Source organism: Ochotona curzoniae, unplaced genomic scaffold (genome assembly GCF_017591425.1).
Source record: "Ochotona curzoniae isolate NIBS_2020 unplaced genomic scaffold, NIBS_Ocur_1.0 contig_54, whole genome shotgun sequence".
NCBI lineage: Eukaryota > Metazoa > Chordata > Mammalia > Lagomorpha > Ochotonidae > Ochotona > Ochotona curzoniae.
Genome location: NW_024466464.1, coordinates 407,488 through 434,515, shown reverse-complemented (window position 1 = coordinate 434,515; position 27,028 = coordinate 407,488). Strand labels below are relative to the sequence as shown.

Sequence of the window (27,028 nt, the reverse complement as noted above, 5' to 3'; positions counted from 1 at the left end):
CCGCCTAAAGGGATCCCTGGAGTACACCTGACTTGTGAAATCGGGGCAGATGTAAAACAGTTCTCACCTGTCCCTCGGAACCTGCCAGATGTTTGACGGGAATTCTCTTTACCTGTATGAATTAACTTGAAATGAATTATGAGGGATCTTTTTTTTTTAATTTCCCTTTAATCTTACAAGCAACAAAGTTTTGAAAAGCAACCATTGAATGAGAAGGGTTGCATTCTGGCTTTGGTTAATTCAGAAGTACTGTTTATTCATTGACTAGTATTTATTCTTTTACAACTTTTACCAAAACATGATCTTCATTTTCCTTACACAGGTTGACACAGGTGGGTGAGTTCGATGAATTAAAATTTTTTGCTACCAGGTGATATTCTTTAAAAATGTTATTTACATTTCTCTCTTTAAAAAGATTTATTTATTTTTTATTGGAAAGGCAGATATACAGCGAGGAGGAGAGACAGAGAGGAAGATCCTCCGTCCGATGATTCACTCCCCAAGTGACCTCCACAGCCAGTGCTGTGCGGATCCAAAGCCAGGAGCCAGGAGCTTCTTCCAGGTCTCCCACGCGGGTGCAGGGTCCCAAGGCTTTGGACTGTCCTTGACTGCTCTCCCAGGCCACAAGCAGGGAGCTGGATGGGAAGTGGAGCAGCCGGGATTAGAACCGGCGCCTATATGGGATCCCGGTGCATTCAAGATGAGGACTTTAGCCGCTAGGCCACTGAGCCAGGCCCTATTTACATTTCTAAATTAGCTATAATCAGTTAATTTTGAAATCCTTTTATTGGTTTGCTTTCAATTTTTGACACCATATTTTTCAATGTTCTACATACACTTTAATCTTTTTTTCCTTATAGCTGTTGTTAATATATCCCTAACTTGAAAATGTAGAATCAGTATTAGAAACGTCACTGGAGGATGCCATTTTTATGTCCTATGTTTAATGTTAACTACTAAAATGTGAGCCTTAAAGGTTTTCCCCTGAAATTAGCTTTATACACAAAGGTCATAAAATGGGAGGAGACAGGTTACTGTGTTGTAAAAAATTAATTTTTGTTGCAAAGTCAGATATAGAGAGAGAAGGAAAGAGAGAGAAAGATCTTCCATCTGCTGATTCACTTCCCCAGCAGTCGCAATGGCCAGAACTGAGCCGATCTGAAGCTAGGAGCCAGGAGCCTCTTCCAGGTCTCCCACTTGGGTACAGGGTCCCAGTGCATGCAAGGGGAGGATTTTAGCTGCTAGGCTATTGCACCTGGCCCTGTGCTTGTTTAAAAACAAAAAAAAAAGTTATTTATTCTGAAGTGGTGCAGATTTAGAACACATTAATAAAGTGAACAAGATGGTATATAAGATGGCATAAACAACATAAAGAGATGCTTTAAAGTTAAAATCACAGTATAAAAATGATGAAATTTGGTAAAGTTCTGTGTTATGTGTCATTCATTCTCGAAGTTGTCGCAAAGGCTGAATTGGAAGCTTCATGTCTACAAGAATTTCCTGTATTTTTAATGTGAACCATGGACTTAATTTTTCTTGAATATTAAAGTCTGTCAGTTGCTATGAAAGAAGAAACATAAGGGGTTAGGAGGGAGGAACACGCCTACCACGGCATTTTCCTCCTCCAATTTATTGATTTATTTGAAAGAGTTAGAGAGGGGGGCGGAGGGTGAGAGAATACGGCCTCCATCTGCTGACTCACTACCCAAACGGCTCCGACATCCGGGGCTGCGCCAGGCCTCAGCAAGGAGCTTTGTTCAAGTCTCCATGCCGTTGGCCGGAGCCCAGTCACTTAAGCCGTCCTCTGCTGCTTTGCCTAGGCCATTAGCAAGGAGGTGGGTCTGAAGCACAGCAGCTGGGACTTGAACCTGTGCCCACGGCAGTAGCCAGCAGCACAGACAGCAGCTTGCCACCCCTCAAGCAGGATCTTAGTAAGACTGCCACAGCTTGTGTAAGACATTTTCAAGTGGACAGCATTGTATGGTTCCTGTAGAGTGTCCTGACCCTTGGCCACGGCCCTCAGTTACCCCATCCCTAGAGTCATCTCCCTGGCCTTCACTCTAACGGCTTTGAGAACTAGTGCTCAATGCCTGGCATGATGGCTCTGTGGCTGAAATCTCGCCTTGCAAGGAGCCAGGATTCCATATGGGCGCCGGTTGTGTCCCAGCTGCCCCACTTCCCACCCAGCTCCCTCTTGTGGCCTGGAAAAGCAGTCGAGCCTAGCCCAAACCCTTGGGACCCTGCACCCCTGAGGAGACCTGGAAGAAGCTCCTGGCTCCTGGCTTCAAATTGGCTCAGCTCTGGCCATTGCGGCCACTTGGGGAGTGAACCAGCAGATGGAAGATCTTTCTCTCTGTATCTCCTTCTCTCTGTATATCTGTCTGTCTTTCCAATAAAAAATAAACCTTTAATAAATAAATACATACATACATACATAAATAAATAAACAAATCTTAAAAAACAACCAGTGGTCAAGATGAGAATGATTCCTCTTTTTACATTTTTTAAAGGTTTATTTATTTCAAAGGCAGAGCTACAAAGCCAGATCTTCTATCTGCTAGTTCGCTCCCCAAATGGCCATGACAGCTAAGATTGGGCCAGGCCAAAGCGAGGAGCCAGGAACTTCATCCGGGTAGGGCCCTCTGCTGCCTTTCCCAGGCTCATTAACAAGGAGCTGTGAGGTCGCCTGAAGGTGATGCCTGCCTTGTTGTTGAGCCACTGTATTAGCGTCCTGCTTTCCCAGCTTCTAAGTTGGGTGCTAGTTGAATTAACCAAGGACTCTAGAAGAATGGGTGAGGTTGTGCCCTCCAGGAGCCAGGAAATATTGACTGGCACATGTAGAAATATTGAGTGTCACATGTAAAAACAATGGCCCCACCCTTTGTGACGCAACAGACTGAGCCACACTTGGGGTGCTGGCATGCCATGCAGGTGGCCTTCCGGACTGGCTGCTCCACTTCCCATCCAGCTCCTTGCTAATGCGCCTGGGAAAGCAGCAGAGGCCGGCTGGCCCCGTGGGACTCTGCACCTGCATGGGACAACCTCCTGGCCTCGGCCTGGCCTAGCTCCAGCAGCTCCAGCCTCTCTAACTCTGCCTTTCAAAGAAGTAAACCTTAAAAGGAAAAGGAGGAAGATGGCAATTTTGTTAAAAAATGTCAAACAAGTGGAACTCAAATTTACAATTTCCTCCAATCCAACTTGGAGGACACCCAAGATCACAAGCCCTCCACAGTAACAGAAAACAGCGTCTCCCAGTGCGAGCGCGACACTGGCCAGGGCCAAGGTGCACTTTGGGGCAGGAACTGCCAGCCACAGTCGGTGCTCAGACAAGCACATTTTCCTATTTGATTTCCACCAGCTGTAAAGGGCAAGCTGTGAAAGTAAGGAAATAGAAAGCAGGCTAAACTCTGGACACACCCACGCTGCGCGCGAGCCTGAGAACTCCCACTGTTCCAGAACTGAGGAGAGTCCACCGGGCGTGGGGATGCCATCCCCCGAGACGGACTGCCCGAGCCAGTGCAGGCACCCCAGAGGGCACAACCAGAGGTGCTTCTGAGGATTTTTTTCAGTCCCAGAAAGCCACGGGGACTAAACAGCAGAAAATTTCACTCCAGCAAGCAGGAGAAAGTGGCTGGGAGGGTTGGTTGTCTTTTTTTTTTTTTTCAATGGCTGAAAACTTCCTAAATTTGGCAAAGAGCAAACGTCAAACCTCAAGAAACTAAAAATCTCCCAACGGGACAAACTCGGCGACCGGGACACCTCATACATTTATTTCTGGGAAAGGAACACGGCTTCAAATCTGCAAGAGAAAGTAACACTAAGTCACACTGAGCGCAGAGAGAATTCCAACAACAGGGGATTCCGCCCCAAAAGCACAGGAGCCAACGGAAGTAACACAGCATTCCTCAGACAGCGGAAAAGGATGTCAGTCTTAACTTCTATATTTGGGGAAACTGTCCTTTGGGAGTAACGGGGAAACTGGGACATCCTAAAATGACGGAAAATCAAAGTGACCCATCAGTAGTGGACTGGCCCTGGAAATGGCCGGAGCAAATTCTCTGAACAGAAAGAACGTGGTCCAGGAAAGGGCCGCAGACTCAGAGAACGGCGGGGTCGAACAGATCTTCAAGCGCAACGAACCTTTCTTCTGCTGAGATTTCTCCATTATGTCAGATGGCGGAAGCAGAAAACCAGACTGTCACCTGCCTGATGTGATCACCAGTGTACACACACGATATTCAAGAAGATAATATTATAAACTAGAAAGGGCAAGGGACATAAACAGAGGTAGAAGTTTTATATCTCATTTGAATAAAATGGTAAACTAATAGACTAATTATATAAACATAATTACATATTACATAGCACAGAAACAAGAAAATTCCCAAAAGTTTGTAAAATGGAATTAAAATATAAGTATATTTTGCTGCAAAATCTTTTGCAAGTCACGCATAATTCTGCTATAATAGGCATGCATTTTCCATGAAATTTTTGAAGAACATATTTGGGCAAGGATTTTAGGGGATTTTTTTTTTTTTGCGCTAAAATAAACTTATCTTTTTATTCAGTTCTTCTATAAACTCCTTTTTTATACTGAGAAGCAGAGAGAGAGAGAGAGAGTGAGAGAGTGAGCCAGCAAGGGCACTTCCATCTGCTGCTACATTCTTCAGATGTCTGCCACGGCTCCGGGACGGGGCTGACGCCAGGACCTGGGACCTCACCTGGGTCTCCCAGCTGAACGACCAGACGTAGCTGCTCGGGCCATCAGCGCAGGGAGCAGAGAACCCATCACTGCAGCCTGCCTTAGCAGGAAGCTGGAATTAAGACCCAGCAGGCTGCAGAACCAGCCTCTGCAGCAGGGAATATGTCGGCAAAATGCCTGTCCCGCCACCACTTCTTCAAGCGCACACACACACACACACACACACACACACACACACACACACACACACACACACACACACACACACACACACACACACACACACACACACACCTGAGCAGCTACTAACAGAGCTATACAGAGAAATACAGGTTTATCTTTCAAATTTTGTTTAATCAAGTTTTTGAAGTACCCTTGCATAAATACATCAAACTGGAATTCTAAAAAGTATCAGATTAATTCACAGACAAAAAGGAGTTAGAGAATAAAAAACCAAAACAAACAGAAAAGGAGCAATGAGACTGCAGGGGTTGGAGGCCAGCCAGCAGCAAGGGCCTGCCATGTGACAGCACCTCCGTCTGTCCTGCCTCCTGCCACCCCGGCCTGAGACACGGACTATGCCCAGGATCTGCCCACTGCAGGCAACAGGACAGGCAGATGGGAGGTGACTTCCTTTTGCATCTCACCCCAAGCCCACCAAAAAAGCAAAAGAAATGGCAGGCTTATACCCTAACATAACAAACACTTTAAACTGAAAAGGCCCAAAGACACAAGACACCAATGAAAAAACTCAGACCTATCACTTTCAGACATTTACAAGAATAATTATGCGCTTTCTTAAGCCATAAATTTAATGATAATTTGTTACAAAAGCCTTAGGAAATACAGTTGGCACCTACAACTAAGTTGTTGATTTTACAAATCCTTTAAAACATGGAACTGGCTTTTGAATTGCAAGGAGTGGAAGCCGGGAGAATTCGGCGGATAATCAGAGAAAAAGCCTAGATTTTCTTACACTGTTAGAAACAGTGGATGCTGAAGACCCACCCCTGAACGTACTGGCCTGGAGGGCACCTCAACCACGGGCACAGCCAGAGGACTGGAGCCATGGGGCACACGTTACATGCACTGGCCCAAAGCTTGGCTGAACTGTCTCCTATCCTGCGGACAACAGAATCAGTAAGTCACTCTGATGTTTAACCGAGGCGAGCCGCAATGGCTCCGAAGACACGACCATGTTTCTACTTGTTGTCTATAGTAAAATGCCAAAGGAAGACACTGTCAGATAACAACGGAAAAAGACTGTATTTGGGGGATTTTCAGCCTGTTCACACTGTAAAAGACAAAATTAGAAGATTCAAGGTTGTGCTGTACGGAAAAGCCACAGAAGCGCGGCTGGCCAAGGCTCAGGTACTAAGCATGACAGGGCCACACCCATGCACAGAAAAAGCACTTTGAAGAGATGAACCTGTCGCTCGTGGAACCCACTCAACGTCTTCGCAGAATCCAGGGAGAGACTGGCGATCACGCTAGAGGCCTGCAGGGGTCTGCCAGCTGCACGGGGCACCCTGTGAAATACACAGGAGAGTCATGGGAGCCGACAAGGTCACAGAGCAGAAACACCAACTTGGAACAGAAAGAGCGAAACAAAAGAAAGCTGTCGGGTGAATCTCGAATTCCACAGACAGGAAATGGGCTGATAAAATGTGTGCCGTCATTTAAGGAGGAAGGACGACCAGCTCCAAGCCCCTGAGGACGCCACTCAGGCCTTTCCAGCCGACAGTCACCTGGCGTTCCGGCCCCATTCCTCTACAGAACACCAGCACACGCACTGCCATCTGCCGCCCGTCTGGTCACTGCAGCTTGGGGACAGGTGCTTTATTTCCCAGCTTTACAGGACCACAGGGGGAAAGAAATTCTTGGCTGAAACAGCTAAAACCCAATTTCACCTCCACTTGCTGAGGTAAGATCCCAGCTGACGATATTCAAATTTACTTTATGTATATATAAATATCTCAAAGTCAGAATGACAAAGAGAAAAAGAGAAACAGATCTTCCATCTGCTAGTTCATGACCTGATGGCTGCAACAGCCAGAGCTGGGGCAAGCCAGAGACAGGAGCCAGGGGACCTCCAATTCCCCTACACGGCAAGTAGGGGCTCAAACACGTAGGCCATCCTGCTTTGCTTTTCCCAGGCCATTAGCAGGGAGCTTAGACGGGAAGTGGAGTGGCCCATCCAGGAAACCAGCACTGCAGGTGGTGCCTCTACCCACTATGCCACAGCCACACGGACTGAGGTCCCGGGCGCTGGGCCAGGCTGAGTGCATGCTGTACAGGTAAGATCTGTGCAAGTCAGCTGACAGGTAGGCCCAGCAGTGCTGCTCAGCGACAGCAGGACCTAATCTAGTAAGAATTATATTAACACAAACATACCAAGTTAGACCCTAACCCGGTGCACAAAACGAAGCTCAACACTGTCAACCAGACACAGTGTTTTCCGACCACAATGGCAGCAAGCTAAAAAAAAAAAATCAATGAAGAAAGATAACGGGAAAGTCTTCAAACACAGGAACATTACACAATACACTTCTAATTAATCCACAGACTAGAAGTCTCCTGGGAATCTTAAAAAAATACACTGAACTTACTGGAAATGAAAAGGGCACACATCAGAGTTAGAGAGCAGAGCTAACACAGTGCTGAGGGGCATGTGCCTGCAAAGACCGAAACACTGTCTTCAGGAGAGAGGAGGAGTGTCAACTCAGTCATCTAAACTCTCATCTCTAGGGTAAAAAGAGCAGCTGGGGGCCTGGTAAAATAGCCTAATGGATAAAGTCCTCGCCTTGCACACATCGGGATACTATATGGGTGCTGGTTTGTGTCCCAGCTGCTCCACTTCCCTTCTAGCTCCTTGCTTTTGGCCTGGGAAAGCAGTCGAGGATGGCTCAAAGCCTTGGGACTCTACATCCATACGGGAGACCAGGAAGAAGCTCCTGGCCCCCAGCTTCAGATTATCTCAGCTTCAGCCATTGTGGCCACTTGGGGAGTGAATCAGAGAATGGATGATCTTCCTTTATGTCTCCTCCCCTCTGTGTATTTGACTTTCCAATAAAAATACATAAATCTTAAAGGAAAAAGAGAGAGACTGGTGTTTTGGCCGAGCAGGTGAAAGCACTGTGTCTGCCAAGGGTGGGAGTTGGTGTCCGCTGCTCCATTTACGATCCAGTTCCTGCTAACGGCCTGGGAAGAGCAGACGGTGGCCAGGGCTCCGGGCTCCTGCCCCCTGTCTCCTGCAGGACGTCTGGGTGAGGCTCCTGGTGCAGCCTGGCCCAGCGCTGGCCACTGCAGCCATCTGGAGAGTGAACCAGCAGTTGGAGGCTCTGTCTCAATCTCTTTCAAATCAATACATTTTTCTTTAAAATAAATAAATAATAAACAGTAAGAATACAAATAAGAAATAAAGACAGAGAAAAAGCAATGAAACAAAAAGCTAATTTTAAGAAGATAAAATTGACAGATTTCTAACAAGATAAAGAGAAAAGGCACAAACTACCATTTTGCAAAATGGACCTGGGTCTCACTCCAGCAAGAAGGCGTGTTACAACTGCACCAATGTGAAATGCATTTACAGAGTGAAATGGCTGACGGGCCTGTAAGAATACTGAATTTGTGATTTGAAAACTTCTCCCAAAGAAATCTCCAAGGACACAATACCCTGCTGGAAGATTCTACCAAATTTAAGGAATTAGAACCAAATCTACACAATCTTTTCCAGAAAATGAAGGGAAAGAAGACATTCTAATTCACTTTATGAAGCTAATACGATGTTAATACCAAAATGAGAGGTACTCCCCAAAATTACTAAACATCTCTCAAAAACCTCCAATAAGATATTAGCCAAATTTTTGTAATTATCATTATTTTTTGCTGATTTCTACAAAGTTTGTTAGGGTGATAGGGGCAAGGGCTACAGGAAAGGAGGTGATAAGGGGAGAAGCCACACCCAGCCTCCTAGAGCCTCTGTACCCTGGGATGGAGGGCAGCTACCCGATACCACCCTAGGGTCCCGATACGGGGCATGCTCTGAGGGTCCTGCTCATGACGTTTCGATAGATCAACAATTCTGAATTACTGCTGATCTCACCACTCCAAGCACGATGAAATCTCTCCAGAATCCACTGGCTGACATAGTCCACCTCAGAGTCTCCGTTTGCCCTGTTTTTTACTGCCAACACGTGGCTGGGGTAGCTGATTGATTCATTCTGTCCTCTGTTATGGAATCCTCTGCAGACTCCAGTGCACTGCCATGTCCTCCATGTGCACCTGGATATGCTGTCCACTGCTCCATCTAAGCCACTGAGGAGGCCCAGCTCTGACACATGCACTCCACGGTCAGACCATGGAACCTGTGATTCTCTCCACGGTTGGGGTTCTGAGTCCAGCGACTCAGTGGGGGATCTCCAAAGAAACTTCTTTGAGGTGATCCCAGACCTGATTCTTGTGTGTGCTTGCCAATCCAGGGGCCAGCACAGTTTGTCACCCCAATCAGCTTATGCACATGCTGGTAGTCACAATTCCTGGGTCGGTTCTGCCTCCAGCCCTGTCTTCTACACAAACCAATGGGTGTTGCAGCCCATCCCGATCCTGCCCACTGCACACTCGATCCTCATACAAACCAGTGGGAGCAGCCGCCTAGTTGGAACGACCCACAATAACCCCCACCAGGCCCGCCCCCTGCACTGGTTCCCATGCCTTCCAGTATGTACAGCAGACTGGTCCAGTCTCTCCCACATGCCATTCAGTTCTCATACATGTCAATGGGCATTGAAGTTTAGTTCCATCTAACCAGCCCCCCTACTCAGCCCACACACACGCTGCTGGGTGCCACTCTGTCTAGCCATGCCTACCCCAGTCCTGGTTCTCATGCTCACCAGTCGAAGTGGCAACCCAAGAGGGAGGTGCCCACTGTTTCCCTGCTCTCACTTCCGGATCTTATATTCTCCAGGTAGTTCTGCAGGTTAACTTGACAGAATTTGCCCCTCGTGCCAGCATCTGCCAATAAAAACTTTTTTTTCCCAATAAAAACTTTTTAAAAAGGAACAAATGCAAACACACCAAACCAAGTGAGGTTTACTCTAAGAATAAAAAGTTGGTTCAACATTCTAAAAGTCAATGTAATGCAACATATTAACAGTCCAAAGGAAAAAATCACATAATTAGTATCAACTGACACCCAAAAAGCTTTGTGAAAAATCCCACGCCGACTCAACAATTAAAACCTCTCCCACCCTAACTGAGGGCATTTCCTCAAACAGATTTAGTGCATTTGCAAGGACTCGCCTGCACATGTGTGCAGCCAACACTGTGCTCAGAGTGGAAGGCCTCCAGCACGGGACACAGGCAGTAACTACTCTCCCCCCTAGAGCTGCACACAGTGCACGAAGACCTGGCCAGCACAATAAAGAGAAGGAAAGGAAAAAGCGGAACGCTCCCTACTTGCAGATTACATGATAGTCTACATAGAAAATTCCAAGATATGTATTTTAAAATATCTAATATGGGGCAGGCACAGTGGCTCAATTGGCTAATCTTCAACCTGTAAGCTCTGGCTTCCCATATGGGCACTGGTTCGTGCCTTGGCCACACCACTTCCCATCCAGTTCTCTGCCTTTGACCTAGGAAAGCAGGAGGAAATGGCCCAAAGCCCTGGGACCCTGCACCCACGTGGAAGACTTGGAAGGAGCTCCTGGCTCCTGATCGGCTCAGCTCTGGCTGTTGCAACCACTTGGGAAGTGAACCAGAGGGCTGACGATCTGTCTCTCCTTCTCTCTGAAAATCTGCCTTCCAATAAAAACAAATTAACCTTAAAAAGAAAGAAAAGAAAAATGCACAAAGATGGCTAGTTCACTCCCCCAATGACAACAGCTAGGGCCAGGGAAGTACAAAGGCAAGAGACCGAGACCCACGTTGGTGTCCCACATCAGTGGCAGGCCCCAAGCACCGAGGCATGGCTTGCTTCCTAGCAGCACACAATTAGCTAGAATCAGAAGCAGCGCTGGGCTGCCAATCCAGGGAGCCAACACCAGGATGTTGGCGTTCTTAGCTGTGGCTTGATCACTACACCTGGAGATCGCCTATGAGTTTCACATGGCACACAAAATTTAAATCCAAGTGGATGAGAGGTTTTAAAAATTGTTTCTTTCATTTACTCAAAAGGCAGAGTGAGAGAGATCTATCTTCCACCCCCTGGTTTATTCCCCCTATGACTGTAACAGCACAGGCTGGGTTAGGCCAACATGGATGGCAGAGGCCATGGCACTGGGGCGCCAGCAGGAGACCAGATCAGATCTGGGGACAGTGGGGACTCAGATGGGCTGTGCAATACAGGAGGCAGGCTTCCCAAGTGCAGACTTAACTTGCTGTGCCATAACTCTGGCTGGTGAGTCACAGGTTTAAATTTAGAATGGAAAAACTTCTAGAAGAAAACATCAGAGAACCTCTTCGGGAGTTAGGGCTTACTAAGGAGTTGCCAGACACACTACCAACAGGACTGAGAAACCAGACACACGGCTGAGATTTCATAAAAGAAACTAAATTTGACCTCATCAAAATTAAAACCTTGTCCTCTGCCAAGTGCTGAGGGGATGAAAATGTGGGTTACACACTGGGGGAAAATATTTACAAAGCCCGTATCTGAGAAAGGACACACATCCAGGTCTAAAGCAGCGTTCAAACTCAACAGCAGAAAATGACCAGTCCAACTGGGAAATGGGCAAAACACATGGCACAGCCCTTTACCAGGGAAGGCACGCCGACGGAGAGCAAACACACGGAGGGAGGCGCCCCAGCCCCAGAAGTGCAATGAGGACCACAAGGAGGCGCCACTGCACACCTGCCTCAGCAGCTGCGCTCAGAAACGGGCGCAGTCAAGGCTGCGGGAGCGGACCGCTCATCCGTTACCTCAAGCAATGGGAACCGAAGATGCTCCTGCGAAAATAGCCTGGCAGCCTTTTGGTCAAACCGCACACACAGATACTACAGAATATCGCTTCCGGCCACTCACCCCAGAGAAATTAAAATATATTCCACACAGAAACTTGTATATAGTACTTTTACTTATAATAATCCAAAAGCTGGAAACATAAAATATCATAGCTATATCATAAATTATTATCTAGTAATAAAGATAACTAAACTGTTGATTCTGATACACACAACTTAGATGGATTACAAAGACATTTTGCTGAACAGAAAAAATGAAGCCCAATTAAAAAAGATAATTTTTATTGGAAAGGTAGATTTACAGAGAGGAGAGTCGCAGAGCGAAAGATCTCTTTCACCAGCTGGTTCACTGTTGACATGACCACAGCTGAGCTGACCCGAAGCCAGGCGCTTCTTCCAGGTCTCCATGTCTGTGCGGGTCCCAAGGCTTTGGGTCACCCTCTGCTGCTCTCCCAGGCCACAGGCAGGGTAAGAAGTAGAGCAACCGGGACACAAACCAGTGTCCATGTTGTCCCCATGTGGGACTGCAGTGCTGAAGGCAGAGGACTAGCTGGTGTGCCATCATGCTGGCCAAAAGCCCTAAAAGGGTTCTAGACTACGAGTCCATGTACACAGCATTCTCAAAATGATAAAATTACGGAGATGGGAAAACAGATTCCTCGCCGCCTAGGATGGCTCACAAGGGTAGTTCAAGAGAGAGAGAGACCTTCATGCTGAAAACACGGCTGCGTCCTGATTGTGGCAGGGCTGCACGAATCCGCACACACTGCAGTCTGGATTTTGATACTCCATTAGGGCTACATATGACATGTCCAGATGGAGGAAATGGACCAGAGGCAAGTGCAACCTCTCTGTACCACCAGCTCTGCAGCTTCTTGGTAATCTGCAACTAGTTCAAAATTAAAAGCCAAACACACACACAAAACAAACTCTGGACACCACCTACAAACAGAAGCAGGTGTTGTCGCAGTCTGGCGGCCACAGCTGAGGCACACCCGTGGGATCCAACAGGGGTGAACACGACCACACGGCTCCAGGGCGAAGGACGGTGGTCCTGCCAGGTGGCCTGGGTGTGGGCAGAGTTAACAAAACCCCAGCCAACCCGCGGTCCTCTCGAGCCTCCTTGCCATCCCTGCCCATCTGGAAGGAGTCGTTAGCATCCAGACATTGTGGGGACAATCCAAGGCAAGTTTTAGGCTGAACTGCTATCTGAAACTGAGCCAACTCATTGTAAATGATTTTAATTATTATCATAAAGAAATGCTCCACATTTTCTCTTTAAAATTTTTATTTTTTGATGATGATTACATGGTTGATTAGGGTGGGAGGGATCAAGGGTTAGGCAAAAGTGGGTGAAACCATTGTTTCTAAATTTTCTATTTCTTCTTTTCTCTGGGGGAAGGGGAGAGACAAAGGGGGAAGCCACACTGAGCCTCTCAAATGTCCCAGTCCCCAGGGATGGGGAACCGCCACCCAACAGCAACCCAGGGTCCCGCTGCACTGCACGTTCTGAGGGTTCTGATCGAGTGATTTAGATAGTTCCAAAATGCTGTCGACTTTGGAAGCCCTGCCAGTGTCCATGGCTGACACAGTTCTTGCTGTCATCGTTTGATGGGGTAGTGGTCCAATCTGCTCTGTTCTCCTTGTTAGTCCGGAGGACCCGGGGCAGGTGCAGAGCCCCTAGATGGCGCCAAAAGTTCCTGCTGAGAAGAGCCGCCCCAGACTCATTCAAGTGGAGCTCACCAATCAGAAGACAACACGTACCTTTACATCAAGCCTCCTCCTGCTACTTAAGGAGCGTGCGGCTTAGTGCACGCAGACTTCAACACCAGCGGACCTTAGCTACCCAGCAGATGAATGAACCTTGCCCGGGAGATTCCAATAAACTTGGCTTTACCATCATTCTGGTCTCAGGAGCCCTGTTTTGGTGTGGTTTTGTATCCAGCACTCCTGCTGAGGGACACAATGGGCTGTCATGTTCCCCACGTGCAGCAGGGTCTAAGTCCACTGCTCTGCCTTTTTCACTGGAGGACATACCGTTTTTTAAAGATTTATTTTTATTGGAAAGGCAGATATGCAGAGAGAAGAAGAGAAAGAAACAAAGACCTTCCATCTGCTGTTCACTCCCCAAGCAGCCACAATGGTCAGAGCTGAGCAGATCAGAAGCCAGGAGCTAAGAGCCAGGAGCTTCTTCTGGGTCTCCCTCGTGGGCAAAGGGTACTAAGGCTTTGGGGCTGTCCTTGACTACTTTCCCAGGCCGCACACAGAGAGCTGGATGGGAAGCAGAGCTGCTAGGATGCATGGGCATCCTGGAGTATGCAAGGTGGGGACTTTAGCCACTAGGCTACTGCGCTGGACCCAGGAGGACATATTCTTGCAGGCAGGCTCAAGGATCCGGGCCAGGCAACCTGAGTCCTGCCAGACGCCCTGCCCCGTTCAGGGCTCACAAACCAAACACGCACCTTGCAGGTGGGCCCAAGGACCTGAACCAGGCAACTTAAGTCCCAGAAGATCCCCTGTCCCCGGGGCTCGTAAACCAGGCACCCTCCTCTCAGGTGGACCCAAAGGACTTGAGACAGGCAACCTGAGCCCCACCAAATCCCCTGTCCGCAGGGCTCACACTCACATTTTCAACTGAGGCTTCATTTTTATTTGGCAACACAACCACCATGATAAAAGAACACTTTAAGTTTCATTATTTGAAAGATCCACTAGTTCACTCTCTGAAAAGCCCACAAGGCTTGGAGCTGGGTCAAGCTGAAGGCAGCTCAGCCAGGTCCTCCGGCTTGAATCGCCACCTGCTGAACCCCTGAGTCTGCATTAACTGCACCTGGGGCACATCCAGGAAGCCAGGCACTCCGAGATGGGATGCATTCTAACCACTGTACAAATGCCTGGCTCCTGGGGACCAGGACTGTGGCTCAGTGCGTTAAGCCACTGCTGGACATGCTGGTGGTATCCCATTATTAAAACTGATTCATGTCCTGGTTGCCCCACTTCTAATCCAGCTCCCTGATAATGGGCCTGAGAAAACAGCAACAGATTACCAAATTACGTGGACCACTGTCAACCATGTGGGTGTCCAGGCTGGAATTCCAGGCTCCTGGCTTCAACTGGCCACCATCATCATCCGGGAAGTGAACTGGCAGATGCCCATGGCAGTACTTGGGTTCACTGTCCAGCTCTGCTCTGGGGGTCCAGCTCATTGCTAACACAGGCCCTGGGGACAATGGTGACGAGCAGCCGGGTTCCCACCCTCCATGGGAGATGTGGACTTTGTGTCAACTTCCACCTTCCTCCTGAAGCCATCAGGGGCATGTAAAAGTGAACCAGGCGATGGGAGCAAGCTTGCTCGAGTATACTCGCTCGCTCGCTCGCTCACTCAAAGGAATTTCAGGGGAAGAAGGGGTGTTCCAGACAACATTCCTGTTAGATAGCTCATAACAATCAACCAGTACTTAACACATTTAAAGTGAACTAAAACACCTGCTGCCAGCCTTTCCACACGGCCATTTTCACTTTCATTGTTTGAACTAAGCAAAAGTGAATAAATATGTTCACTTCTCCACCTGAATGGAGATTGGATACTCACACCAAATTCAGATTAATTCTCTAAAACTGCAAGAACAGTAACAAGGACCTATAGCAGGCAAATCATCAAAACTAGGAACACTGCAAATGCCGTCTTTTCAATTTCCACAGAAGACATTCTCATTGGGCCACAACAAATCCATCCATTTGTTTCTCTATTACAAAACAGTGGAAAAAATATGCTCATGGAATAAAAGCAAATGTGAAGCAGAAGGAACCAACGGTGCAGCCCCAGCCCCACGGCAGAGAGGCACCCCACGCCCCAGCTCAGAGCTGTGTGGACGCAGGCGCAGAGGAAACAGCAGCAAATGATGCTGTGAAGCCATCGGCGTGGTAAACTTGGACAGCATAAGCAGTTTGGGAACCAAGCACCAGCACTGCTTGGTCATTCTTTCTTATTTTCTTATATCCAACACACACCTAATTTTGTCATTTCTCTTCACATTTTTTTAAAACATTGCATTCATTTGCAAGACAGAATAGCAGAGAGAAAAGGAGAGAGCTGGAAGACAGGATGGAGAGGGCTCGTCCATCCTCTGGTCTCTCCCCAGATGGCTGCAGCAGCCAGGGCTGAGCCAGGACAAGCCAGAAACTTCATCAGAGTCTCCCATGGGGTAGGAGGAAGTACTCGGAACATTTCCACTGCTTTCCCAGGTGTGTTACTGAACAACTGGATCTAAAGTCAAGCAGCCAGGACTTGAACTAGCACTTCGATACGGGATGTCGGCATCCCAGGCCACTGCTTAACTCACTAGCCACAACACTGGGCCCACTTGACCATACACAAGCTCTGGGCCGTCCTCGACTGCCTTCCCAGGCCACAAACCGGGAAGAGACCACTGGGTCAGGAACTGGCACCCATTTGGGATCTCGGTGCATGCAAGGCGAGGACTTTAGCCACTAGGCTATCACACTGGGCCCATAAGCTAGGAATTTCAAGGCATTGTTCTAACGTTCAGGAAAAGCTCGCATTGTTTTAATGTTCAGGAAAAGCTCTGTGAATATATGGTAATTTTTTTTAAAAAGTATCAAATATCACATGGAAAAAAACAAGGCTTTTGTGCTGTGGACACAGTGTAACCTCCACCCCTTGGGCTTATTTTAAAGTCATGAAGAGGAATGCCCAATGCTCCGCAAGCAACAGCTGATCTGCAGAGCCAGTTCAACGGGTGAATGGTCACTTCCCTAGCACACACCCAAGTTCAAATGCCTACACTTCCCCAGGGAGTAAAGAGGGTGCCTCCCACTCCCCCAATGCCTACGCTGGCCAAAGGGGCCAACGAAGAGCAAGCAGATGCCCAGCTGGGTCATTGCCCAAACATGCGCCACAGTCAGGGCTGGTCAGGGCCTCACGCCTGCTCTCCCACGTGGGTGGCAGAAGTCACTGCGGATCAACCATGACTCCTAGGAAGCTGGAATTAGCTGCAGAGCTGGGCTGGACTCGAGATCCTCTGGTCCAGGACACAGGCCTCTGAAGCTGCAGCTTGACCACTAAGCCAAACCCTGCCCCATCTTTCCTCTTTTCTACCAGTCTTTGGATCCATCTGTAAACACATCCCGATCTATCCTGCCTTGTCACCCACATTCCTCCAAGGCTGCCACATGATGCTTGGTCGTCATGCAAACCTTCAGCGCAAGCACTCCGTAAGTGAACTCTGCTCACAGACGGAGACGGCCGGGCGCTGCTGGCGAGCCTGAGTCAGCGGCGCCCAGGTGCGCACACGGGCTGACACCTCGACACACAAGCACCCACATCGAGCTAAGACGTCAGAGGCACACAGTACTGAGCCTCCAGACACAACCAGGGATCACAGTATCACCCGGCAGTTGGCAAAGCCATCAGTGTCAAGACAAGTGGGTGGGAAGACGCGAGGCAGTGAAGTCAGGTCTCCGCCTCACAGTCCACAGACACGTCTGTGACCTAAACACAAGAGCCCAAGTCAGAAAAGTCAGGAGAAAAGTTCCAGGATTTAGCAATGCACTGCTACACATAACACTAAAAACCATCCGCAACAAAAGGAAACGTAGAGAGCTTCACCAAAATTTAAAACCTCTGCTCTGAATGCAAAGATCAAGCTTTTTTGTTTAAAAAGATTTATTTATTTTTATTACAAAGTCAGACATACAGAGAGGAAGAGAGACAGAGAGGAAGATCTTCCATCTGATGATTCATTCCCCAAGTGACCGCAAAGGCCAATGCTACGCCGATCCGAAGCCAGGAGCCAGGAGCTCTTCCAGGTCTCTCACACAGGTGCAGGGTCCCAAGGCTTTGGGCCATCCTCTACTGCTTTCCCAGGCCACAAGCAGGAAGCTGGATGGGAAGTGGAGCTGCCGGGATTAGAACCGGCGCCCATATGGGATCTCAGCACATTCAAGGTGAGGACGTTAGCCGCTAGGCCATGGGCTGGGCCCAAAGATCAGGTTTTAATCATCATCCAAACAGCCTATATTGTACTGATCCCTGCAGAAAATCTCTACGGGGGAAAATCCCACACTGAAATACTGTTGCAAAAAGTTTCTCTTTTAAACACGAAAAAACTTGAGATGTCTACCACCAGGTGCCCCAGACCTGCCAGAACCTACCTCAGGAAGACAGGGCTTAAAAAGGAGGAAAAAAAAGTGTGTGTGTGTGGGGGGGAGGGCCTGGGGATTTGTTTCCTTTAGGCAGGAGTGGAGGCCACCACAAAGACGAAGAAAAGACCCACAGGCAGCCCCCACCACAAAGACACAGAGGCCACCAGTGCCATCCCTGAGCCGCACCCACAAGCAGCCCCCGGAGGCGGGCACAGCACGGCCAGGTCCTCCTCACTCTTCGCAGGAAGTCTGAACAAACTGGACACAGCTGGGACGCATCTGGCATTCCATTCTCCAGTCGTAAACATCTAAAAGGTACAGCGCTTGAGGAATTTCATGTTTAGATGGAGAATGCTATTTTGGGGCACAGCAGGCAAGCTGGGGTAGTCTCCATCTGGTTTTTATCTCATAGGCCAGAAAAAAGGGGCTGAGAATTGGCCCTCTGGGTGGAAGTCCCAGTAGGGGTTCCCAAGCACTTGAGAGCTCAGGTCTGGGTAAATCTTATATCACCTGAAAACTCAGTCCACCCTGCTAGATTTCGGGGTACGACTCCCAGTCAGCATCTCAACGTGGAACAGTTCATCTCAAAGCTTCTCAGAACTTTCAGTTCCTGGGCAGCGGAACACAGGGTCAAGGGGAGCAGGCATTCTTGGAGTTCCAGAGATGGCTTCAAGAGACTGGGGCATGGGGGACAGTGTTGTGGCACAGCACGTTAGCCGCCGCCTGCAATGCTAGCATTCCATCAGAGTACCAGCTTAAATCCAGGCTGCTCTGTTTCCAACCCAGCTCCCTGCTAACGCGCGTGGGAAAAGCACTGAGGAATGATCTAAGTGCTCAGGTGCTGTGCACGTGGGAGACCTGGATGGGCTCCAGGTTCCTGGCGTCAGCCTAGACCAACCCTGTCCCTGTGGTCATCTGAGGAATAAAGAGGGAAGGTTTTCTGTCTCTCCCTCTCTCTCATTATCGCAATGCCTTGCCAAATACATACAGAATAAATAAGTTCTGGTGCAATGGCTTAGTGGTTAAATCCTTGGCTTGCATGTGCCGGGATCCCATATGGGGGCCGGTTCTAATCCCAGCAGCCCCGCTTCCCACCCAGCTCCCTGTCTGTGGCCTGGGAAAGCAGTGGAGGACGGCCCAAAGCCTTAGGACCCTGCACCTGTGTGGGAGATCCAGAAGAAGCTCTTGGCTCCTGTCTTTGAATCAGCTCAGCTCCGGCAAATGTGGCCACTTGGGGAGTGAACCAGTGGGCGGAAGATCTTCCTTTCTGTTTTGCCTTTTCTCTATAGATGTACCTTTCCAATAAAAATAATCTCTTTTTTAAAAGATATATATTTATTGGAAAGGCAGATTCAGAGAGTGGAGAGGCAGTGAGATCCTCCATCTGCTGTCCACTGCCCAAGCAACCACAATGGTCAGCCAGAGCTGAGCCGATCTGAAGTCAGGAGCTCTTCCGGGTCTCCCACGCGTGTGCAGGGTCCCAAGGCTTTGGGCTGTCCTCGACTGCTTTCCCAGGCCACAGGCAGGGAGCTGAATGATCCGGGCAGTGGAACAACCAGAACATGACCACCATTCATATGGGATGCTGGTGCTTACAGGCAGAGGATCAGTCAGTTGAGTTATCACCAGCCACAATAAATAAATCCTTAAAAAATAAAATTTAAGAGCAGGGAAGGCAGGCACGTGGCAGTGTCCTCCCTCTCATCTAAACCCACGGCATGACAGGGCCTTTTTTTAGGGATAAATCACTAACAGCCCGGAAGTGCTAACATGCAGACATGAACAGATTTGAGAAAAATTAAATCCAAGGATAGACATACAGAGAAGACCGCGGGAAGTTGATGTTTTTAAAGGAATTTTAAGCATAAACCTTTGGATATTACATGATAAACAGGTTTTCAAACACACAATGAAAAATGTGATCAACAGATTTAAAAACAAAACAGTAGACCAAGAATAGATCTCTTCACCTTCGTGAAGGATGTGTGACAGAACCCTCCATCTTCAGACTCGGCGCAGCCCAGGAAGGACAGACCAAAGGGGAGACAGGGGGGCAAGTCGAGGGGCGTGTCCACACCAAGCAAGCCTCCGCAGGCAGCAGCTCTCCAGGGCTTGAACACGTCTCCACTCAAACACGCTGCCAGGACCCTGCGCACTGCCCCAGCCTGTTGGAAACATTCCTGGAGGGCTGGCGCTGTGATGAGCAGGCAGAGCTGCCACCTGCAGGACTGGCATCCTCCATGGGCTCTGCTTTGAGTCCCAGCAGCTCTACTTTCAACCCAGCACCCTGTCACCTTGTCCTCTACACCTGGGAAAGCAGGGCAAGACGGCCCATATGCACGAGCCTTCACAGCCATGTGGGAGACAGAGCCCCTGGCTCTGGGCTCGGGATTGACTCAGCTTCAAACGCTGCAGCCATTTCAGGAGGAAACCAGCAGACGCAAGATTTGCCTCTCCTCTCTGTAAAATCCGATTTTCAAACAAACAAACAAACAAAAACAGTAAGTAAATCTTTTAAAAATTAAGTCAGTAATGTAAACATATGCATCTTTCCCTTTCTGAAAAAAAAAATTTTTTTAAAGATTTATCCATTTTTACTGGAAAGTCAGATATAGAGAGGAGAGACAGAGAGGAAGACCTTCTGTATCTTAATTCACTGCAAGCGGCTGCAACAGCCAGAGCTGTGCTGACCAAAAGCCAGGAGCCCAGAACTTCCTCCGCGCCTCCTCCTCCTCAGGGTCCCAAGGCTTTAGGCCATTCTCTTTTGCTTTCCCAGGCCACAAGCAGGAAGCTGGATGGGAAGCAAGGCCACTGGGACATGAATCAGCACTCATATGGGACCCTGGCATGAGCAAGGCAAGGACTTTAGCCACTAGGCTACCGCGCCAGGCCCTCCCTTTCTGAAAATTAAGCTTTTGACTCTGCTAACCACAGTCTCACAAAAAAATGGGCAAGGAAATTATTTTCCTCATTTCTTCTTCCCAGACACCTCCTTTCCAGTTTCAGAGAAACAAAGAGAACATATCATCCAAACACAGCATGGCCACGGCCAAACAGAAGGCACTGCCACTCTTAGAGTTCATGCGGATGGGCAGAAGACCGCCCTTCACGTGACCTCTGGCCAGGGCCCCATTCAAACTACTCATCTCCAAACAGAGACTCCTGGGGGGTGGGGAGGGGCTGGAGAGAAGTCTTTGTGAAGAAAGAATTATGTTCTTGAGTTCTGTGGGAGGGTGGGCTCCCAGGGCCAGGCCACAGAAACTTCCCCCACAAGTGACCTTAAAAATAAAAAATGCAGTCTGGAAGCCACTGGAGGAAGAGAGAGAAGTTCTTATGTGCATCCAAACCAGGCTCAACTTTAACATTTAGCTGCTGGGAGCCCGCTGCTGGCTCCCCTCCCTCACCCGCGCCCTCCCACGGGCCCGAGCCACACCAGTGTTCCCTCACACCCCAAAACATGGCTGTATGTACAAGACTGGAGAATCGCTCTGCCCCTCCCCTCTCTTCAACAGACTTCCTCCTCCACGTGTGCGCTCCTTCCCTCTCCTCCTCACCAGGGAAGGGGCGCCAGCTCCACCGTGCCCCTCTGTGGGTGCCTACCATGCTACTGAGGCCGTGAGCGCAAGGCACCGGGCTGTGACTGTGCACAAGGCAGTGGCCGTGGTGACGCTACAGCCAGCAGGGAGCAACACATGGCCACAGCCGTCCGATGACAGAACGCAACAGTGGGATAAGCGGTAAAACTTGCATTGGTCAAGCAGAGGCCGTGGGAAAACAAAGGCAGCGCCAAGTATTCCTGCAGCTGGCCCGGGCCTGCGGACCCTCGGTTTGCCCCTCCAATGTTCTCATCTCCAGCTGGAGAAAGGAATGCAGTTATACCTTAATTTTCTATTTGTCTCGAGCCAACAACACAGCTCTGCTTTTACCTGATGTGACGGTGTCATCTGTGACGACAGGGGAGAAAGGACAAGATGCTGGCCAAGGCGCCCTGGGTACATGGGCGCACAGCTCAGTGCATGGCACTTAAGATGGCTGAATGTGAGTCTTCTCACCTGGCTACAGCACCCCCTAAGGGGCTACAGCACCCCCTAAGGGGTTACAGCACCCCCTAAGGGGCTACAGCACCCACCTAAGGGGCCAGAGCACCCACCTAAGGGGGCTACAGCACCCCCTAAGGGGCCACAGCACCCCCTAAGGGGTTACAGCACCCCCCTAAGGGGCTACAGCACCCCCCTAAGGGGCTACAGCACCTCCCTAAGGGGTTAGAGCACCCCCTAAGGGGCCAGAGCACCCACCTAAGGGGCTACAGCACCCCCTAAGGGGCCACAGCACCCCCTAAGGGGCTACAGCACCTCCCTAAGGGGCTACAGCACCCACCTAAGGGGCCAGAGCACCCCTCTAAGGGGCTACAGCATCCCCTAAGGGGCCACAGCACCCCCTAAGGGGCTACAGCATCCCCCTAAGGGGCTACAGCACCCACCTAAGGGTCTACAGCACCCCCTAAGGGGTTACAGCACCCACCTAAGGGGTTACAGCACCCCCTAAGGGGCCACAGCACCCCCCTCAGGACTGCGTGAGGATTACAATGAGTCCCTGGTCCAAGTGAAAGTGATGTGTTTAAGTACTGCTATTGTCAGGATGATGATTAACCATCAACAGCCTTTGCTAGAAAGTGACAGTCTCAGTGCAAAGCAGTGAGTCAGATACCTAAAGCTCACATCTCCATTTTGTTCTAATTGCAAGAAAAAGCAGAACTTGAGAATCAAATGACTAACGCAAGCCCCAAGGAGACAGAAGTGGTCAGAAATCAAAACCAAGAAGCCCAGTTTGCATTACACCTCACCAGTCCCCAAACTTAACAAGTTTCATGTCCCAGAGGCTGAAACTACAATTTGAGCAAAGTTCATCATGGTGGAATTTATATGGCAAAAAAAAATATGGAAAAGATGAAAGTTTCCAAGATGATACACAATACACACTATAACACAAAATGGGCAACTAAAAAAAAAAAAGACTTTTTTTAACTTCCAACATGAGAGACACACAGAGGTCTTCTATCCACTGATTCACTGCCCCAATGCCCACCACTCATCAGGCTGGGCCAGACCCGAGCCAGAAGCCTTGATCTCAACCTACGTCTCTCCGGGTGGGCACCAGGGACTCCACCATTCGAGTCACCCCTCAATGCCTCCCAGGGTGCACATGAGCAAGAAGCCAGAACTGGCAACGGAACCAGAACTCAAACCAGGTACCCCAACATCAGAAATGGGTGTCCTCGGCAGCACCCAGGCTGTTTCCCCAAACTCAGGCCCTTACAGCTGCACTTTCTGCTGCGATGAATGGAAGTTCACAACGTGGGATAGAGGGAGGAGCTGGGTGTGACAGCACAAGCATGGAAGAGTCCATCAGTGTTTCTGAAAACGATTTATCACATTTACCCACAAGAAAGTCAAATGATACAAACCAAAAAAAGGAGAAACAGAACTTTAAGTGGTTTTCTCTTTGCATCAGAATTTTGAGTTTTTCTTTTTTTAGGAGTTTGTATTTTACTATCAGAAGAAAAATCAATAATCCTATTTCCATTTTAAAATAAGAAAAGACTTTGTTGGCAAGTAGGTAGCCTGTGTCACACCACGCTGGCAAGCAGGTGGGCCATGGCACACCACAGGGCCACAAACAGTTGTCAGTACAGTCCACCTGGGCTGTGCCCCTCCTTAGGTCCTAGCCTCAGGGCCCCCCGGTGTCCTCTCAGCCCCTCCCGTCCCCTGCACCCACAGGGCTACAGCCCCCGGCAGACACAGCTGAGTGCACCCCTCGCCGAGGCACTGCCACCCCCCTGTTCTTGTCCCATGTCCTGTACACTTGTGTCCTTAAGCCTGACTCTTCCCGTGGTCCCTTCCGCATCTTCAAGGTTCTCTTTCCAGAACTTCCTTACCTTCTACCCTTCCACAGGGACCACTCTGGATGGCCCTAAGCTCCCTGCAGACACACACTTCCGGTTACCACCAAAACAAACCCAAAGGCCATCAGTCCTCCCCCCTAGGAGTGCCAGAGTGGACTCAGGGAGGCCTGAGTTGGGGCCACAAGTATCCAGTGACACTTCCTTGGCTCCTTCAGCAAGCTTGGAGACTGTCTGAGGGACAAGCAAGTGGGGTCTCCCAACAAGGGGGTACAGAAAGCTCTACCCCTTCTCTGCCTGGCACTCCCATCCCCCATCTATTGCCACAGATACTGTTTTCCAGCTCCATGACGACAACCAGGAGCACAGCGATACCTGCCACCACAGAGACCAGGAAGTCACGCCTGGGCTCTCCGGAGCAGTCTTGTCCAATCACGTGCTTCTGACCAGCGCTCAGGCCAGAAGAGGGCAACAAACAGGCAACCTGAAAATCATCTGCCAGCTTCAGCAGCACCCAGGACCAGAGGCGGTACCTGGAGCGGCAGCCACAGCCAAGCTGAGCCGGGATGTTCGAGGGGCCTAACCAGCAAGGCTTCGGCCCACCCCCTCCCTCGCCTACGGTCAGGTTTTCAGACCTGGCTCCCCCGCCTTCCTATGAGTAACTTCTTCCACATCCTTCCAATGACTTCCACATACACTTACACTAACCAGAGTCATTGTATTTGCAACCAAGGTCCAGGCAGGCCCGTCCATCTTCGGGTGCCATCTCCCAGGCCTCTGCACTCCCACTCCCTGCAGCCCTCTGCTGTTCTCATCCAGCCCAGCGCAATCTCCTCACGCCCCATGACTTCCCCACCTTCGCTCAGTCACTCTGCCACTCACCCCGTCCTCAGCCGTCCACGCCCCGCACCTTCGTCATCTCCTATCTCCTTCAACACACTGCTGGACAGCTTCCCAAGGCACCTGAAGGCTCGAGTGAGCCCCATCTTCTCCACTCCTTCCACCTTCTGCTTCTCCCATCCCAGGCCTGTTTACCAAGCTGGACACACTTAAGCTCTGACTCAGAGACCACAGGCTTTCTGATCCTGCCCATCCCGCCATCATAACAAGCTTTTCCTTTAGGAGAGTGAGTGAGTCTCTTCATCTGCAGTGCCGGCGTCCACTCCTCCACCCTGTCACCACTCCAGCCTCATCCCCTGTTTCGATTTGCTCAGGCTGCTGTAACAGACTGTGTGACTGACAAATTATTTCTCACAGTCTTGGGGAAGCCAAGGTAAAGGTGTTGGCAGACTCGGGGCCAGGTAAAGCTATTCTCTGACCTTTTGTTGTGTTCCAACATGTTAAAGGGGCAAGGAAGCCAGGTAGGGTGCCTTTCACACAGACATTGGTCCCACTCCTGACCAGACCACTGACCAAAGGCCCACCTCCTAACAGCATCACCCTGGGGGTGAGGATTTTTTAAAAAATATATATATATATATATTTTTTTTATTACAAAGTCAGATAATACAGAGAGGAGGAAAGACAGAGAGGAAGATTTTCTGTCTGATGATTCACTCCCCAAGTGACCACAACGGCTGGAACTGAGCCAATCCGAAGCCGGGATCCAGGAACCACTTCTGGGTCTCCCACACCGGTGCAGGGTCCCAAAGCTTTGGGCCGTCCTCAAATGCTTTCCCAGGCCAAAAGCAGGAAGCTGGATGGGAGGCAGGGCCACCGGGATTAGAACCAGTGACCATATGGGATCCTGGCACATTCAAGGCCACGCCACCAGGCCCGGGGGTGGAGGGTGCTGCGGATTTCAACTCTGCAATTTTCAGGGGACATACAGATGCAGACTGCTGCAATATACAAGGAAGGAGTTACGTGGTCAAGTCCAACTCCCTCTGAGGAGACTACTGCCACGACAACCCCCCAAGACTGGAGAAGGCTAGCGACAAGGCAGCACGGTGATGACATGGCCCCCTCCTCCTTCACATGAAAACCAGACAGGAGAGCACCCCGCCTTGACGGTAAAACTCACCTGAGTTCTGGCCTTGCTGGGAATTCAGAACTTCTCGGTCATCTTCACATGGAGGTCAAGGCACCTCCCAAAGGAAAGAGCCCCCTCGTTTCCGCCCGTCAGCAGGTCAAAGGCAACCCCCTTGCAGGCCAGCTATACACAAGGACATCAAAAGCCCCACGGAGGCAGTCGCTGAAGGCACCAGCACCTGTGACTGAATGCACTGGGTCCCTGAGGTCCTGCCGCAGCATCTGTAACCAGAGAGCTGTGCCTCGGGGGCCTGCAGGGCTCACTGCCCGGTGTGCTGCAGTGGACTCGAGAGGCCCACAGGGCACTCCAAGCTCACGGGCTTCCTCATAGATGCTGGACTTCCTGCATGAGCAGACCGGAGCGCCGAGGCCCAGGATGGCAAGCAGCGTCACTTTCCCAGGGACAAAAAAATGAGAGCGTGGGGCCCTCCTTTCAGCACCTGTTTTCTGGTCCTAACACATCTTCCCAACTTTGGGCCACACCAAATGCTCCCTTTAAACCGACCCTCCACTTGGCATGCCCATGCTTCCTCCTCACACATGGGCGTGTGTCTGCTAAGGCCCCAGCCCCGCCTGCCCTGGCCCTTGCCATCAGGACCGGGTCCTCAGGAGGGCTTGCACCTGCGCTTCCTGCTGCCCACGCTGCACCCCTTCTCCATGCTGTCCTCATAGGCTCCCTGCCAGCCGCATGCATCATGTCTCGATCAGTTCAACTCTCCTCCAAAACCCAGGAACATCTACACACAGTGGTCACTTCACAGCTCGTACACTGAAATGAAACGTAAAGCGCCACCTGGGTCAGGTAACTACAGCTGGCATCGTCGTTCTGTTCACTGATACAGCTCTTCGAGTCCGGACACCAAACAAGTCATAAAGCCAGTCAGGATAGAAAGCCATTCAAGTGTGCAGCCTGTTCTCACTCCTCGCCTCCACGGAACTCCGTCACCAAATGAGTCAAGTCTCCTGTTATTAAACAAGTAAGCTAACCAAACATAAAGAAGGAAAATCAGAAGAACTCAGCAGATACACATAAACCACTGTTGGAGGAAATTCTTTTGTAATATTTGCATTTCTTTCACAAAACTGTTTTTATCTGAGGACTGGCACTTTGGCACCAAGAGGAAAGCTGCTGCCTGCGACACTGCACCCCACTTGGATGCCATTTCAGTCCCAGCTGCTCCACTTCCCATCCAGCTCCCTGCGTGTGTGTCCGGGAAAGCAGCAGAGGATGGCCCACGTACTTGGGCCCCTGCACCCACGTGGGAGAC

At 49.8% G+C, this 27,028-nt stretch overlaps 1 protein-coding gene across 2 annotated transcripts in view; it reads right to left on the bottom strand.

Moving 5' to 3' along the window:
* The window catches only part of CYTH3 (cytohesin 3), a 93,592-nt gene that overhangs the window by 32,472 nt on the left and 34,092 nt on the right, over positions 1-27,028 (bottom strand). The gene's annotated exons all lie outside the window — the stretch shown is intronic.